Genomic DNA, 16495 nt, shown 5'->3' with positions numbered 1-16495 from the left:
GAACAGTTCATTAAAACTGAATCTACCTTCTGGTCTTAACTTTTTTAGAGTTTTTTTTTTTTATTAGTATTACTGAAATTTATCATAACAAAAATTTGCTTTATAGAATCCCTTGTGAGAAAATAAAGAGAACCCTAAGGGACAGCGTGCATTTGGAAAGAGACAGAAAGACAGAGAGACCGAGAGAAAGGCCAATAGACAAAGAAAAGGAAGGAAGAGAAAGGGAGAAACTAAAGGAATTGACTTCTGAAAAACAGGAATACTGAAAATGCGGGCAAAGAAACCAACGTCATCCCCCCCCCCCCCCGCCCGAGAAAAAAAATAAACAGTTCTGACAAAGCAACAGCTCTTTGCTGTTGAAATTAACGGGCGGAGTTTGCGAAGCTGGACAGAGAAGACCACCCGGGGGTTGCCTCCCTCCCAGAGGAGGGCTTAAACCGAGGTGGAGGACAGGATTAGTCACTGGGAACAATGGATTCAAGCTGAGCAAGCTGATACCCTCACCTTAACCCAAGGGGTTCAAGCAAAGATTTCTAAGGGCCTCACAGTTCTAGGGGTTCTGTATCTCGCAGGGTGGGTGGGGTGGCCACTGAGAAGTAGTGGGCTCAGGTCCAAGAAAGGGTGGAAAAGGGAGATAATTGATGCTTTATTCTGTGTTGAAACGTAGTTCAAATTCCAGTTTGTTTACCCTCCCTCTCCCATTGCTCTACTAGAACAGAACCCTCAGGCATAAATAAGCCTCCGGAAGAAGAATAGCTGATTTTCAGGAAGTAGTATTAAGGGTTTGTTAAACAGAGCAATGCAAAAAAAAAAAAAAAAAAGTTTCAACCTCTTCATACTGTGTTTCAAAGGACTTAAATTTAAGCTACATAAATAATAGATGGATACAATTTCTTTGTGAAAAATGAAAATATTACATTTAAGGCTCAGCTCCCCTGTCATCACCATTCTTAATCCAAACTCTTTCCCAGCCTCTCCCAAGGAAGTCTTACCAGTCTACTGTGTTTTCTTTATAGACCTTCTTCTAGGTAGAAATGATGCAGTATTGTTCTATGCATATAAGCGTGTTTTAAAAATAAATACTATGGTTTACAAAATTTTTTTATCGAATACACTTGACATGTAACATTGTGTAAGTGTAAGGTATACAGGGTGTTAGTGTGATACATGTATATATTGTAATGTGATTGCCAATGTAGTGATATCGATCACATTATGTAATTCTTGTACAATATTGTCTATGTTCACTATGCTGTGCTTTGGATCTCTATGGCTTATTTACTGTTTGTGACAAGTCTGGACCCTTAGGGCCCCTGGGTGGCTCAGTTGGTTAAGCGACTGCCTTCGGCTCAGGTCATGATCCTGGAGTCCCGGGATCGGGTCCCGCATCGGGCTCCCTGTTCGGCAGGGAGTCTGCTTCTCCCTCTGACCCTCTCCCCTCTCATGCTGCCTCTCTATCTCATTCTCTCTCTCAAATAAATAAATAAAATATTAAAAAAAAAAAAGTCTGGACCCTTAAACACCCATCACTCTTACCCTCACCCCTCATCCCCTTGTAATTACCATTTTACTTTCTGTTTTTTTACAGGTTTAACTTGTTTAGATTCCACATGGAAATGATAACATACAGTACTTTTTCTCTGTCTGACTTACTTCGCTTAGCATAATGTGCCCAAGGTCCAACCGTGTAGTTGCGAATGGCAGGATATCCTCCTTTCTCGTGGCTGAATAATACTCCGTTGTATATATGTACTACATCTTTTTTTCCCATCCATCTGTGGGTGGGCATTTGGGTTATTTCCATAACTCTGGGTTATTTCCATTTCGCTATTGTGAGTAACGCTGTTGATAAACATGGGAGTACGGGTATCTCATCCAAAACCTGTTTTCGTTTCCTTTGCATGGGAAGTGGAATTGCTGGATCGGATGGTAGATTTATTTTTCATTTTCCGAGGAACCTCCATGTTGTTTTCCACAGCGGCTGGATCAATTTACATCCTCACCAACAATGTATAAGGGATCAGGATGGAGTTTTTTATTGTTATGTCTTAGAGATAGGCCCTTATTAGTTCATGAACTCTACCTCATTCTTTAAAACTGTTTTATAGTGTTCTGTGGCCAAGACAAGTTATAGTTTATTCATTTAGCCATTCCCCTATGATTTTCGGTTATGTGTTTTCCAGGTGGTTGTTTTAGCTACGGTCAATAAATGCCGCAAAGACCATCCTTATACATGCCTCCGTGTGCACCAATGGGACTGCTTCTCTGAGGTACAAATAACTGCGCTTCTAGCTTCTGGGTCTCTAAGTCTCACAAGGGCAGCCTGAATTCAACTATATGTCACAGAGGGTCTGAAAATTTGCCTCAAAAACTGGAGAGAAAGGAAGAGTTACTCTAATCTGAGCCAAACATCAGCCCACTTCCCAGATATATGAAACAACTATTAGTTTTCCAGTCTCTATGGTTAGTGACTGATTAGGAAAGCTACACATGTCATCACCCCTAAAAATATACTACTTTTGGAAAAGTTTTCAATTAGCAATAATCGCGCCTTGGATAAACCTCATTGGCTATGATACTGCCACTGCATGAAGCTAAAAAATATACTACTTTAATATGCTTTCTCTCTTTCGTAGCTTGCATGTTCAATATGCATTTCAGGAATAAAAAATAAGAGCCATTTTATATTTATATACAAACATGTGTAAACCAAGACTTCGATCCTAATGCAGAGAGGCATTCTGTAAGAACACTGTCTTTTCATTTACGAAGCGAACATTGAATGAATACATCAGATGGGGAAGAAAAAAAAGGGAATGCCGTCCAAGTTGGAAAGCACAGTCATTTCAGTCCTGTGCTGTCTAGACCAGCCGCATCAGGATCAATCCAGTCGCAAATCCTCTGAGCAGCCGTTTGTGTGCCATTGACTAATGAAGCTCTTTGAGGGCTCTGTTATTAATGTGATGAAGCAGGAGAGGGAATAAAGAAAGAGAGATTGGACCAAAGGAGAGAGATCCTAAAGAGAGACTCCCTTTCCCCAGCCACTTGTGGAAATCCATTTCAGGTCAACTGGGACCAATTGTGAGTTCTGGCCTGGGGCAAAATTCCTATTTGCAGTCAAGAAATTAATGGGTGGCACTTCAAAATGGGTTGGCTTTAACCGAATCAATGTTTGATGAGGCAATCTTTCCTCAGGCCAAATTCCCACTGAAGTTCATAGGTTAGGGCTGACTGAAGAAATGGACGGATCCTTGAACTTGCTTTCTTCTTTTTTAAGGATCACGACGAAAAGAGCAGAGGGCGGTATCCTGGCCCTAGCACTTTAACTTTCCTGTCTTTGCCCTTACTCTCTTTAATTGGCATGGAAGAATTCCTGAGATGTTAACAGATTTCATTAGTATACAACTCTGCAGTGTATAGAGTTCTTTATCAGGCTGATTCCAGCTTAATCGGCTTCCTCCACGAAAGTTGTCCATAAGGCCAAAGAAGGAACTGTTCCTTTACAGTAGCTCCTTTTGAAACCTCTAGGCAGCAGGGAAGAGAGAGAGTTGCCCTGTTGGTTCAGCTGGCTTTTACAGCTGAAGATAACATGAGCCACAGATCTGTCGAGGTTTGTGTTTTCTTGGAGAGGGAGGAGAATTCAGGGAGCAAAATAAAGAGAAGTTTAAGTTTAATATTTCATAACTGTGTGCCTTTTTCCAGGTTTTATTCCTGTAATATTCTCTGTGTGTGGCCAGGTCCCTCATAACACAGCCCCATTGAAGAAGGAGAGGGCAAAGGAAAAAGGAGGAAGGGTGGAGGTAGGGATAAAAGCTAGTCTTTGGGGGGAGAAAAAGACCACGGCTTTTAAGTACCAACCGTGACCTTGGCTGGATGTAGGCAAAGCCTTATGCAACTGAGTTGGCCATTCACTTCTGAAAATAGGATGAGGGACAAGCATGGGCATGGCATCTGTAGTGAGGCCACACGAAGGAAGTGACCCATTTAGAATCTTCTCTGGAAAAAGTGGGTTCCGGAGGCAGTAGAGAGTTGATGGACTGAGAGCTCTCCTTTTCCCTGAGAGTCCTGTTGGGTAATGTCTGTTAGGGAAAAGAAAAAAAAGAAAAAAAACAATAAATCTGAGGAACAAAGATGGTTGAACCGTTGGAGCAAAATCTGTTTTGTATTTTGGAATCTTTCTGTGGAATTAAAAAATAGGAAAAATGATTTTTTAAATTTCTGGAAAAAGAACAAGCATTGGCGCGTCCGCATTATGTATGCAGCGCTGTTCCTGCCACCAGACTGGGAGTCTAACAAGCTTAGCTGCTTAATAGAAGCATATTTTATTTTCAGGTTGGCCAAGCTATTTCCTGCCTTTGGAGCAAAAACCAGTGCAGTTACTGTACCCTGACGATATTTTTTTCTTTCTGAATATCATAACCTTTTAAATAACAAGCATGCTGCTCTTTCAAGGGCTCCGAAAACATGGATGGAGAAATACAACAACGCTATTTTTCTCCTGTCTCTCAAGACGAACAACTCTTCCTCTAGGTCTGTACACCATTGCTGGGGTTTCTGAGTGTAAATGGAGAAAATGACAATCATGTTGATCTCTCAAGAGTGAGAAAACATAACCAAAATGCACCATAGTGATCAAGTCACATAGCCTGGAAAAGAAGCGTTGAAAACAGGGCCAGTTAGAGTTTCTGGGCTGGGTTGGGGGTCGGTGGGGGGTGGGGGTCTATCAAAGCAGAGCAAGGTGTGCTGGGCAGGGCAGGGAAGAGTGGGGAGGTAGCCATGATGGGAAGGCTTGTGCCTTTGGTATTTGGCCTTCCATATTCGTTGATGAATATTTCTTCAGTGCACAATCATAGGGCTAAAAAGACTTTAGACTTCATATAATCTAATGCTCTCATTTTACTGAATGACTTGCCAGGGCCAGTGGCACAGTCAAGCCCAAATTCCAGAGCTCTCGTCTCCCAGGTAGGTATTTTCCATTTCTTTAAAAGGGTGGCCATTTGGCCATTCAGGTTAAAATACACAGTCTCTGTCTTCTAGTAGCTTACAATTTAAAATGCCTATTTCCCAGAAAAATGAGCAGTTTGGGGAATGCATTAGCACCGAAATGACGGAAGAAGATACTTGGGTTCTCCGCCTGTGTCGCTGGGTGACCATAAGAAAACCACTGAGCTTGTCTGTGCTTGTGAGTGAAAGTAGGGCCTGGGGCAGCTTCTTCAGCATTTCTCAGAGTTCGTGGTTCTGTATGAAACCAAGGTAGACTCGTTATTAATAGTGCCATGAAAGATATGGGAGTGGTCAGATGTGAGGTTACATTTCTCACTTGAAAGTATGATATTGGAATAAGAAGTATTACCTGTTTCTGTATCAAAGGTCAGTGTGGGTTCTCACAGTAACATAAAATGCCCTGGCTCTGTCCTTCTTCCTTTACAAACAGGCATCACATGTCAGCTTCCTGACTGACTTCTGGTAAATCATCCTAAAATGGTTCCTGGCATTCACCTCATAGAGGGTTAAAACTTCCTCTCACAAACCAAGGGCTACACACAGAGGAGAGAGACTACAAAGGAGGGTGTTGTTGCTTATTTTAAACCAACTGGGAGACGAGAGTGCCAAAAGGAGAAAAAAGCTGCGGTATAATTTTTAAAATCCAGATTCATAAGAAAAAGTTTACAGGTTTTTTTTTTTTTTACTCCATTTTTCCCCGTCTCCTCTCCGCCCCACCTAAACCATCCCTAAAAATGTCCTCATTCAGGTGAGAACGACTGTTTCTGCTACCCTGCTCTGTGGAGACCCAGGAACAAAATGTTTGGCCAGTGGCGGCATTGATGGGAGGGGTTAGTGAGATGGCCCCACTGGATTCTCAGCCATGGCATGGGAAGGGCTTGGGCAAAAGTGTTTCCTGTGGGGCTACTTTCATTCCTCCCACTGGAAGGACTGGAAGATGAATATGGCGGAGGTAAAAAGGAGCTCCCACCTCCCTCTTTAGCCCCATCTACTTCCTTCTGAGAAATAAGGCGAACAGTCACATCAGTCAAAGGCTGAGCATTCCTGGAAAGTGGTGGCAGGGTGTAGTAAACCGATATTGTTGGAGACCAGGAAGAGACCGGAGACACGGGGTCATATCTGTGTGGAAAACTTTTTGTTATTTTCTTTAACAATGATCTGGGTCTTAACCCTTAGAAATACTGTGCTGGTCTGTCTGACATCTTGCAGCCTTTTACTGATGTGATTTTTCAGAGGTGAAATACATGTAGTGAAGAATTAATGTCTAGTGAAGAAACAGAATGAGCTGCTGGAAACGTTCACGTTATTACTTTAGGAATATGCAGTTTAAACTGATATAGTGCATGTTTAGTGATATAGTTGATATAGTACATGTTTAAACAGTCCAGAATGAGACAATATTAAAAATATTTACTTTGGGACCCAGAGTAGGTGTTGACATTTATATGAAGGACATGCAGACCTGCCCAATGGTCTTTCTGTGCATTGCCATGCTACTTAAGGGGCCAACCACCTCTTGAGAGTTAGCATGTTTTATTTACTAAATGTAAAAATTTCTTTAGCCCCATTTTTCCTTTTGGGGGTAAAAAATAATTTGTTAGGTGTCAAGGCACCCAGGCAGAAGAAAAATGGGCTTTTCCTCTTCTTTGTGATCTGCTTTGATGACAAGGTAACCAAATAACCAAGCTGTGAATATATAGACTCCAAATACATCGAATCAGAGTCTCGAAGAGTGCCAGGTCATATCTTTTCTAAAACTCTTCTGATCTTTCTGTTGTACAGGCAGCGTTGAATAACAGCTTGTCTGAAGCCTCACCAGTTTGAACTGGTATTAGTTGGGAGGAAACTTGGTCTGAAAGAGAACACTAGGAAAAGCAAACGTGTAAATGAGCAATGAAATATAAGTGTGTTCCTTTATGAATTGTTTCATTGAATTAAGAGCATAAAAAGAATGCTGAGAGTCCAATTATTTCACGCAGGTACATCCAGATAGGAACATATATCAGACATGGATATTCTGTTTTTAATGGCTTTCAGTGCTAGGTATTCAAGTATGTTTCTGTGACTCATTCCTAAACATTACGGAGGATGGAAAAGTAAGTAAGCAGAGACCAGTAGTAAAAATCATTCTAGAAAGAGCCTATTTTTACAGAAAATAAAAATGGAGGTAAAAGGTTAAATTAAGATTGCTTTAAGACGAAGCACCATGGGTAAATTTTCATGTATGCATATTACAAATGAAACTGATTTTGCAAAGCCAATTTATTAATGTTCTTAGAACTCCCTACCAAAGTTTTTCTTCTTAGTTAATGCCAGAGAGGGTGTTTTAGCCATTTCTCTGACCTCTTGTAAAGGTACTGGTCTGGTTAGATTTATAGGTAATTTCCAGGTTGTGATAGCAATGCCCTATAACTTACCCGTATTTACAAGCCATAGTTATTGGAGGAGAAAATTAAAGGTGAACTTTTACCTTCACTGAGATACAAGAGAATAGAAAATCTTTATAAAAGGAAAGAACAAAAAATGTCATATAAACGTTGAGGTTGAAAATATAAGGTTTGTTTTCTTAAAGGAATTTGGGCACACGCGATAGTAAGGACTTTAAAAAAATATATTTTATTTATTTATTTGACAGAGAGATAGAGACAGCACAAGCCGGGGGAGTGGCAGGCAGAGGAAGAGGGAGAAGCAGGCTCCCTGCTGAGCAGGGGGCCCGATGTGGGGCTCGATCCCAGGACCCTGCTATCATGACCTGAGCGGAAGGCAGCTGCTTAAGGGACTGAGGCACCCAGGGGTCCCAAGGACTTTTTTGTTTTTTTATTTGTTTGTTTGTTTTGTTTGTTTAAGCAGCTAATTAGGCATCAGTTAGATGGAACTCCGAGTCTCACCGTCTTCCCTTTTTGGTTCCTTGAGGGTAATTTCCCCTTGTTTTCTCACTGCACCCAGGAGGCAAGTGGAGATCCTTAAGGAAGGTGTAGGTGGCTGTGTCTTAAGACCTAAAGGTGGGATTCCATTTATTTGACAGCAGGTTCCCATTATTTGTGTGAGTGGAGTTCTGAAGTCATTTGGGAAAGGGTTGAGCACAAGGAACACAGTCACTGAGCAATGACAAACAGGATCCAATGTGGGGGGGCGGGGGATGCAAAACCAAAAAGGAGAGAATGATTCCTCAGCTTTCCCACTTTATAAAACAGCAAGACTTCCCTAGCCCAACCGGGAATTCAGCCTAGACTAGGGCTACATTTGGATTTTATTCTTTCTTTTTTTTTTTAAGATTTATTTATTTATTTTAGAGAGGTGGGGGTGGAGGGAGAGGGAGAGAGAGTCTTAAGCAGACTTCATGCTGAGTGCAGAGCCCATCGTGGGGCTTGACCTCATGACCCTGAGATCAGGACCTGAGCCAAAACCAGGAGTGAGTTGCTTAACTGTGCCACCCAGGTGCCTCAAATACATTAGGATTTTAATTAGGCCTAGGCAATTTTGCCTCGTGGGCCCCTTCTTTCATAAAAAAAATTACTAAAATTACTAAAAGTTCTATTTTATGATTGTGTTGTATAAAAACAAATATATTAATATTATATATTAAAATATTACCTTTAACCTAGATGGTTTTTTTCTTCTGTTTTTAAAAGAAATCAAATGGTTTTGTGGACTCTTGCTAGCATTGTGGGCCTAAGGCCGTGTGCCTACTACCTATCAGATAAGTCAACCCTGACTGAAGCAAGGTAAACCAGGAGGGGGCTCGCAGCCTAAGTGAGAATAGTAGTAGGGGGACAAATGCCACAGAGCCTTCTAGGCATATGGCACAATGGTAAGGATGTTGGAGTTTATTTTCACAGGTGAGATGGGACATTTTCAAGGGTGATGAACAGAGAAATGACATGACCTGCTTTACATTTAGAAGGGACAGTTTATTTTGTGGCAAATACAGTATAGGAGTTAAGGACAAAAGTCTGAGAGACCAGTCAGGGGACTAGTCTGATAATCTAGGCAAGAGATGGTGTGACTTGCCCTAAGGTGAGAGTGGAGGTGGTAGGAAGTGGCCAGATTATGAATAGATATTAAAGGTAGAGGCAAAAGAACTTGCTAGAGGAGATCCAAGGTGATTCCAAGGCTTTTCCTCAAACAACCGCAGAAGTAAATTCATTGTTTGTTGAGATTGAGAAAATCATGGGGGAAGGCACAGTTAGGGGGGAAAATCAAGAGTTCAGTTTTGGACGTGTTAAACTGTAGTTTCTAAACTCCATATAGCTCCTCCATCGAAGAGGAGCTATATGGAGTTTAGAAAGTGGCTCACGCTGGAGACAGAAATTTGGGAACATCTACTTAGAGGTGGTATTTAAAGCCAGGCGGAGGACAAGGTCTGAGAGGGAATGTTATGTAGATACAGTAGAGAAGAGGCCCAAGGCCTGAAATCTCAGGCACTCTGATATTTTGAAGTTTGGAACATGAAGGACAATCAGCGAAGGGTACTTTGTAGGAGTGGCCAGTGGGGTAGGAAGAGATCCGAGAGAGTGTGGTATCCTGGAGACCCAGGGAAGGAGCACCCAGGTGTGCATGAGCAGTTGCTTTCAAATTTTGACCATAATGGCTGCTTAACGTCACAGGAAATGATGGTAGACCCACAAGATTTCTCCCTGATGTGGGAGGAAACCAAGTTTCCCTGCTAAAAATGTGATGGGAAATCAACCTGATGACCATCCCCCACTCCCTTTATCACAAATAAAGAAATTTAAATAATCCCTTCTGGTTCAGTTAATACACATATGTCCCTGAGAAGGTAGAATAAGCCCAAGAAGTAAAGAAATCTTTTCTCATAGTGGGAGAATGCTTTCTATAGACAGATGGTTTCTTCTGATCACATTTGAGGAGGCATTTTCTCCGCCAGAGCTCCCACGTGATTCTGGATGTTATAGAAGGAAATGATGAGAACTGTGTACACATGGCAGGGACAAGGAATGCACTAGGGAATCCTATCATGGATATTGATATTGTGGTGAACATACAGACATGATGAGGAGCTCAGAAAAAGGAAAGCACGGCTCAGATTAGGAAGAGAGGAAAACAAAATGCAATCAGAAAAAAGAAAACAACAACAAAACAAAAGAAAAAAATTTGCTTTGCTCCAAATAAAATCCACAACCAACAAAAGTTATATTTAAATATGATTGTCACAGATTTAGTCGGACATTCATCATAAGTCACCAGCCAAGGCTATTATTATAGGGCTTCAAAAGATTTGAAGAGGGTATATATAGGACAAATAAAGTCTGAAGTAATATAACCGCATTATAAAACTTTTGAAAACAAAAGATTACCCTACCTCAAACCAACTAACACAACCACCATTCTGGACGATTTCTTTCCAATCTTTTCTCTAGGTAAATTTTAAAATCTATACAGCTATAATTATAAAATATATAAACTTGCATATCTTACTTCCATCACAGAGCATCAAGACGTGATTTTCTTAAATGTGGCTAAATGTCCTTCTAAACTGGAAATCCTTACAGCGGGATCTTACCCACCTTTGGGCCGCAACAATTTCATTGCTCCAAAATTATTCTCCACCAGCAAATGACAAAGGAGTCTATAAAAGACCCTGTTAATCACCTGCCCTACAGCAAATTCTCTTTTTTTATTGCAACCCAAATCCAACTTTTATTCAGATGTTCACACATCTTTTGTTGGCACCCATTCCCAATTCCGAACTGATTGGGCTTAGCCAATCCTGGTTGTCTATTTCCCTGGGTGTGAGCGTGTGCCTCAGTTCTATCCAGTGAGGTGTGAGAGGAAATCTGGGAATAGTTTATTATTAAAAGAGTCACAAAAAGGAGATCGTCCCCTTTTTCCACTGGACATTGTCATGCCTGCATGACAGAAAACTCTGGCACTCTGGAAGTCATCTTATAACCGGGAAGAGAGGTAGCCAAGGACAAAGCAGATATGCTGGGATCGGAAGAAAGGAAAGATGGAAGTAACCTAGATACCAGGTATTTGCAGTCTACTTAACATTGTACTTGAACATCCTTTTTTGCTTAAATTGGTACATTGAGTTTTTCCGTTGCTTGAAACCAAATGCATCTGCATTAAATCAGAGCCACTGCCCTCAAGCTTGGTCCTCTTTCTCCATTAGGAATTGATTCTGTTACTTGGGTTGCTCTGAGAGAAGGCCCCCATAAGTGGTTGCCCTTGGTTCCTGGTATTGCCCAAGAGCTTGACCCATTGTAATTCACTACTCATTTTTCTCTGTTTGATAACTTTACCCATTCCCTTAATTTCAAGAAAAAGCTTAAAATGCCTCCAGGATCTGGTGTTAAATATTGGAGTCTTGGGGCGCCTGGCTGGCTCAGTCGGTAGAGCACCCAATTCTTGATCTCAGGGTCATGAGTTCGAGCCCCACGTTGGGCATGGAGCCTACTTAAAATTAAAAAAAAAAAAAATGGAGTCTTGCATTTGGTATTAATTCATTCAGTATATGTTTGAGTACTTCCTTGGGTCTTATATTAGACATTGCAAGTGCAAATAAGAATGAGGAGCAATATCAGTTTTCAGGTTAGTCAGTCAATATATATTGCCAGCTGTGTGTTAGATGATGGGGTTATGACAGAGACCAGAGTCTGATGGGAAGAGACAGACACAGCCCCCCCCAAACCCAACTTCAACATAATGTACTATGTGTAATAACAGTGGCATAAATAAGATATTCTAGGAATCAAAAATTGAGAGATGACTCATGGCCAAAGAGCCAGAAAAAAATTTCAAAAATATTGCACTCTGGTGCAGAAATAATATTTAAATTGGGTACTGAAGAATGAATAAAAGTTGTCCTGGTGTAGAAGTAGATCGGGAAAGGGCATCTTTGACAAAGAGCATAATAGGAGTAAACATGTAAAGCCATGTAAAAGAAACATTTGGAGAATAGCGAAAAGTTCAGGGGTGCAGGAGATATGTGTGAGAAGAGACTAGGGAGATGAGGCTACAGAGATGGTGTGTAATTGCCAATACCCTAGTGGGCCACGCTAGGAATCTGGGGTCTCACATGCATACCAGGGCAACATGGGACCAAGCACTGAACACATAATGGAAGGCAGAAAATTTACTTGAAGTTTCGTGGTTTATTGGAATTCGTGTGGCTTTTTCAATCCTACTCCATAATATATTTATCTGATAATATACATTTAGGGTATTTTTTCTAAATCTTCCAGTAAAAGTGATGCGCAAGGAAGATATCAGTTTATTCAGTTATGTCTCTGGCATACCGCCACAATCGTTGGAGGGATGTATCCCAGATTGAGAAGTTCTCTATAGGTAATGGAAAGCTAAAAATTGTTTTTCAGAAGGAGGCAAGGAATAGAAGTAGGTCCTCCCTCTACCCCCCCCTCCCCTCAAGGTATCTCTGGATTCAGAATGATATGTGAACTGGAGGAGGGTGGGTGGGTGGAACTTGATAAGAAGTGGGATTTAGGCTAAAGCAAATTATTAGTTGTCTCCCCAGCATCAATTTCCCCTCCTTCCCGCAACAACTGTGGCTTTACTGTGTGCATCTACTCCTCCCCCACTTTCTGCTCACCTGTTCCCCACAGGGCTCTACCTCCAGTCCCAGTAGTGGAGCACATGACTCTGCCCTGAGCCAATCGCCACATTGCATTTGCCTGACTACAGAGAGTCCTTGAACCAGTCATGTGACCCATGTGGGTTCAGTCAGCGCAAAGTACAGGAAGTATGCTAAGAATGCTGGGAGGAAGACATTTGCTCTTTATTTTTAATTAGAAGCTGGAACAAAAGCAGGCTCAGAAGCTATTGGAAGCCTTATCCTGATTACTTGGCCTGAGAATGGAGTAAGAAAGAGAGGAAAGAAATATGAATCCTGGCTCAATCCAGATCCTTCATTTATGTGAGCAAATAAATCTTACTTGTTCAAACCAGTTTGATTCGTATTTTCTGCAACCAGGAGAATCCTAACAGAGACAGAAGAAAAGAAAACCTGTTCCATTTCTAAATGTTTTATTTGCTGAAGATCCATCACAGGTCAAGTTCCATGAAGAACTTGGAGATTTGAAGAAACATTTTTTTTTCAGCCTCACTTTTCTTTGCCCCAAATAATCTAACTTTTCAGCTATAGAAATAATACAGGAAAAAGGAAAATGTCTATATTCTTAAAATTAGATATTTAAATGAATATGATTTTTAAAGTCCTGTGCTAGAGATCTCTTTTTAAACACAGACACACACACGCACACACGCACACACACCCCTGCAGTTTCATAGGGAATTTTTCTCTTAACAGTGATTTGTGGAAGCCAAATAAAACACAAAATCATACAGAAGGTGATTCCTCTTTGGTAAAATCTACTGAAATCTACTTTTAAGCAACTTGTTTAAAGAATCCACTTTCCTGCGCATCAAAACTGCAGCTGAATGCTGGAAGTAAAAAATTTACACTTTAAAAATAGTCTCTAGGCTCTAAGACTGTTCTGAGATAGGCTGAATCTGGTGTAGGGATTGGAGGGGGAATCTGGCACCCATATTGCTTTAGCAAATTACAGCTCCTGTCGAGCCTGCTTCTATTTCCTTATTGTTTGCTTCCCCTGACTCAGCCTGATCTTGGGTTATCTGTTACAACCCTTTGGCACCCCATGTGGGAAACCTACTGACCCCATAAGCAATTACAGATCTTTGGTCCAGACATTTCAAGTGGAGATGTATTTTAAGCCCTGACAGAGCAAACACAGATTGCAGTTTACTATTATTAAGGCCAACTCAAACTTACAGCTCAGAAAACTTCTATTCTTCTCATGGTGGGTGTTCCAAATACAGGGTGTATCGAGGCCAACAGTAACCAACCCACAAGGAAACAGACCTCATTTTTAGAATTCCGTGGAACAGCTGGATGAAATTTCCTCCATTTAAATGCTCCACAACCAGGGGCACGTGGGTGGTTCAGTCAGTTAAGCATCCGACTCTTGGTTTTGGCTCAGGTCGTGATCTCAGGCAGGTCCTGGGATTGAGCCTCCACCAGGCTCCGTGCTCAGCAGGGAGTCTACTTGAGATTCTTCCCCTTTACTCCTCCCCTCATGCTTGCTCACTCGCTCCCTAAAATAAAAAAATAAATCTTTAAAAAAAATAAATGCTCCAAATTCAGAGATGGCCCTTAGAGCATTAAAAGGTAAGTAAATGACTTTGGATGATAACTTTGATAGCTGTGTAGCAGGTAGGCTAAATAGGAACAGCTGCTGGAATAGCCCTGATAAAACTTGATGAGAGCAGAGGTAATGGGTATGGATACACGAGGCTTATGGAAGAGCCTTCAGTTTGACTTCCTACTGTGTTGTAGGCATTTGCAGCTGGTGAGATACATATGTTAGTAAGCTCTATGAAGTCAGGGATTTATCCATCTTGTCGGTTATTTGTTAAATAAATACATGAATGAATGAATGAATGAATGATTCCATGTAACCCAATTCTCACTCTGTTCTCCAATCCTCTTTTCATAAAACTTTGAACTCCTACAAATCCAAATGCCGCTTCCTCAGACTAGACTACGCAAGCATGTTGTACATTCCCACTGTGCCCAGTACTCTTTTATACCACTCACGGCACTATTCCGTGTCTGTCATTCTTATTTGACTATAAGCTCCATGACGCCTGGGCTGGAATCATGTCAGTTTTATTCACTGTTACACCTAATAAACGTATTGAATGAATGACATTCTGTAAATCTTACTAAATATCTTATTCCTGTTTCACATATGGGGAGCTCAAGTCACCAGGAAGCTAAGTGGCTTGTACTAGTTAACAAGGAGCATCTTGGATATGTTCTAGAAAACACACGGACACTTGCAAAGTAGGACTATTCTGAGGAAATGCTCCAAAAGTTAATTTTTATTTCTAGGCCGTTATTTTCTTGGCCACTTAATATATAAATATAATTTCTTTTATTTTTTAAGATTTTTTTATTTGAGAGAGAGAGAGAGAGCATGAGCAGGGGGAGGGCGCAGAGGGAAGAAGCAGACTCCCCGCTGAGCAAGGAACCCAAGTGGGACTCGATCCCAGGATGCTGGGGTCATGACCTGAGCCGAAGGCAGATGCTTAACCGACTGAGCCACCCAGGAGCCCTTAGTACAATTTTTTTTAAAGGTATGCTGAATGCAAGAAACAGAACACTTAACATACACACACACACATACACACGTACTCCTGCCCATACACTTCACTTTTTGTTAAACGCACTGGGTATTTAAATCTCTGTCAGTGCCTCAGGGTTTGAGTTATAAAAGAGAAGGCCCAACAAGATAAGATATGAACCCAGTATAACTCTTAGAGGGAATAAAACTATCATAAACAAAAAACAAAAGCCAAAATAAAAACTTTAAAAATTTTAATTTAATTTTAATCCCAGTGTAGTTAACATACAGTGTTATATTAGTTTCAGGTGTACAATATAGTGATTCAGCAATTCTATACATTACTCAGTGTTCATCAAGATAAGCCTACTCTTAATCCCCTTCACCTATTTCACCCATGGTCCCACCGATCTCCCCTCTGGTAACCATCAGTGTGTTCTTTCTAGTTAAGAGTTTGTTTTTTGGTTTGTCCCTTTTTTCCCTTTTGCTCGTTTTTTGTTGTTGTTGTTTCTTAAATTTCACATATAAGAGAAATCATATGGCATTTGTCTTCCTCTGACTGACTGACTTCACTTAGCATTATACTCTCTGGCTCCATCCATGTTGTTGCAAATGGCAAGATTTCATTTCTTTTTTATGGCTGAATAATATTCCATTGTATGTATCTACCACATCTTCTTTATCCATTCACTTGGACTGCTTCCATAATTTGGCTTGTAAATAATTGTAAATAATGCTGCCATAAATATAGGGGTGCACTTGAAATTAGTGTTTTTGTAGTCTTTGGTTAATACCAGCAGTGTGATTACTAGATCATAAGGTAGTTCTATTTTTAATTTTTTGAGGAACCCCCCACACTGTCTTCCACAGCGGCTGCACCAGTTTGCATTCCCACCAACAGTGCACAAGGGCCCCTTTCCTCCACATCCTCCCACCAACACTTGTTTCTTGTGTTTTTGATTTTAGCCATTCTGACAGGTGTGAGGTGCTATCCTCATTGCGCTTTTCCTGATCATGAATGAAGTTGAGTGTCTTTTCACCAGTCTGTTGGCCATCTGCATATCGTCTTTGGAGAAATGTCTGTTCATTCTTCCGCCCATTTTTAAAAAAGATTTATTTATTTATTTGAGAGAGAGAGAGAGTGCGTGTGCATGCACATGAGGGGGAGGAGGGGCAGAGGGGGAGGGGGAGAGAGAGAGAGAATCTCCAGCAGACTCTCTGCTGAGTGCCGAGCTGAGGCAGGGCTTGATCTCACCACAATGAGATCATGACCTGAGCCGAAATCAAGAGTTGGACACTTAACTGACTGAACCACGCAGGCGTCCCTCTTCTGCCCATTTTTTAATTGGATTATTTGGGGTTTT

At 41.1% G+C, this 16495-nt stretch overlaps 2 pseudogenes; both read right to left on the bottom strand.

Annotated features, from left to right (window-relative positions):
• Positions 1-16495, bottom strand: part of LOC113924773 — a 104944-nt pseudogene that overhangs the window by 21824 nt on the left and 66625 nt on the right.
• LOC113926007 lies at positions 2437-2596 on the bottom strand (annotated as a pseudogene).

This window comes from Zalophus californianus, chromosome 2 (assembly GCF_009762305.2).
Source record: "Zalophus californianus isolate mZalCal1 chromosome 2, mZalCal1.pri.v2, whole genome shotgun sequence".
Lineage (NCBI taxonomy): Eukaryota > Metazoa > Chordata > Mammalia > Carnivora > Otariidae > Zalophus > Zalophus californianus.
This window is presented reverse-complemented; position numbering and strand designations above follow the sequence as displayed.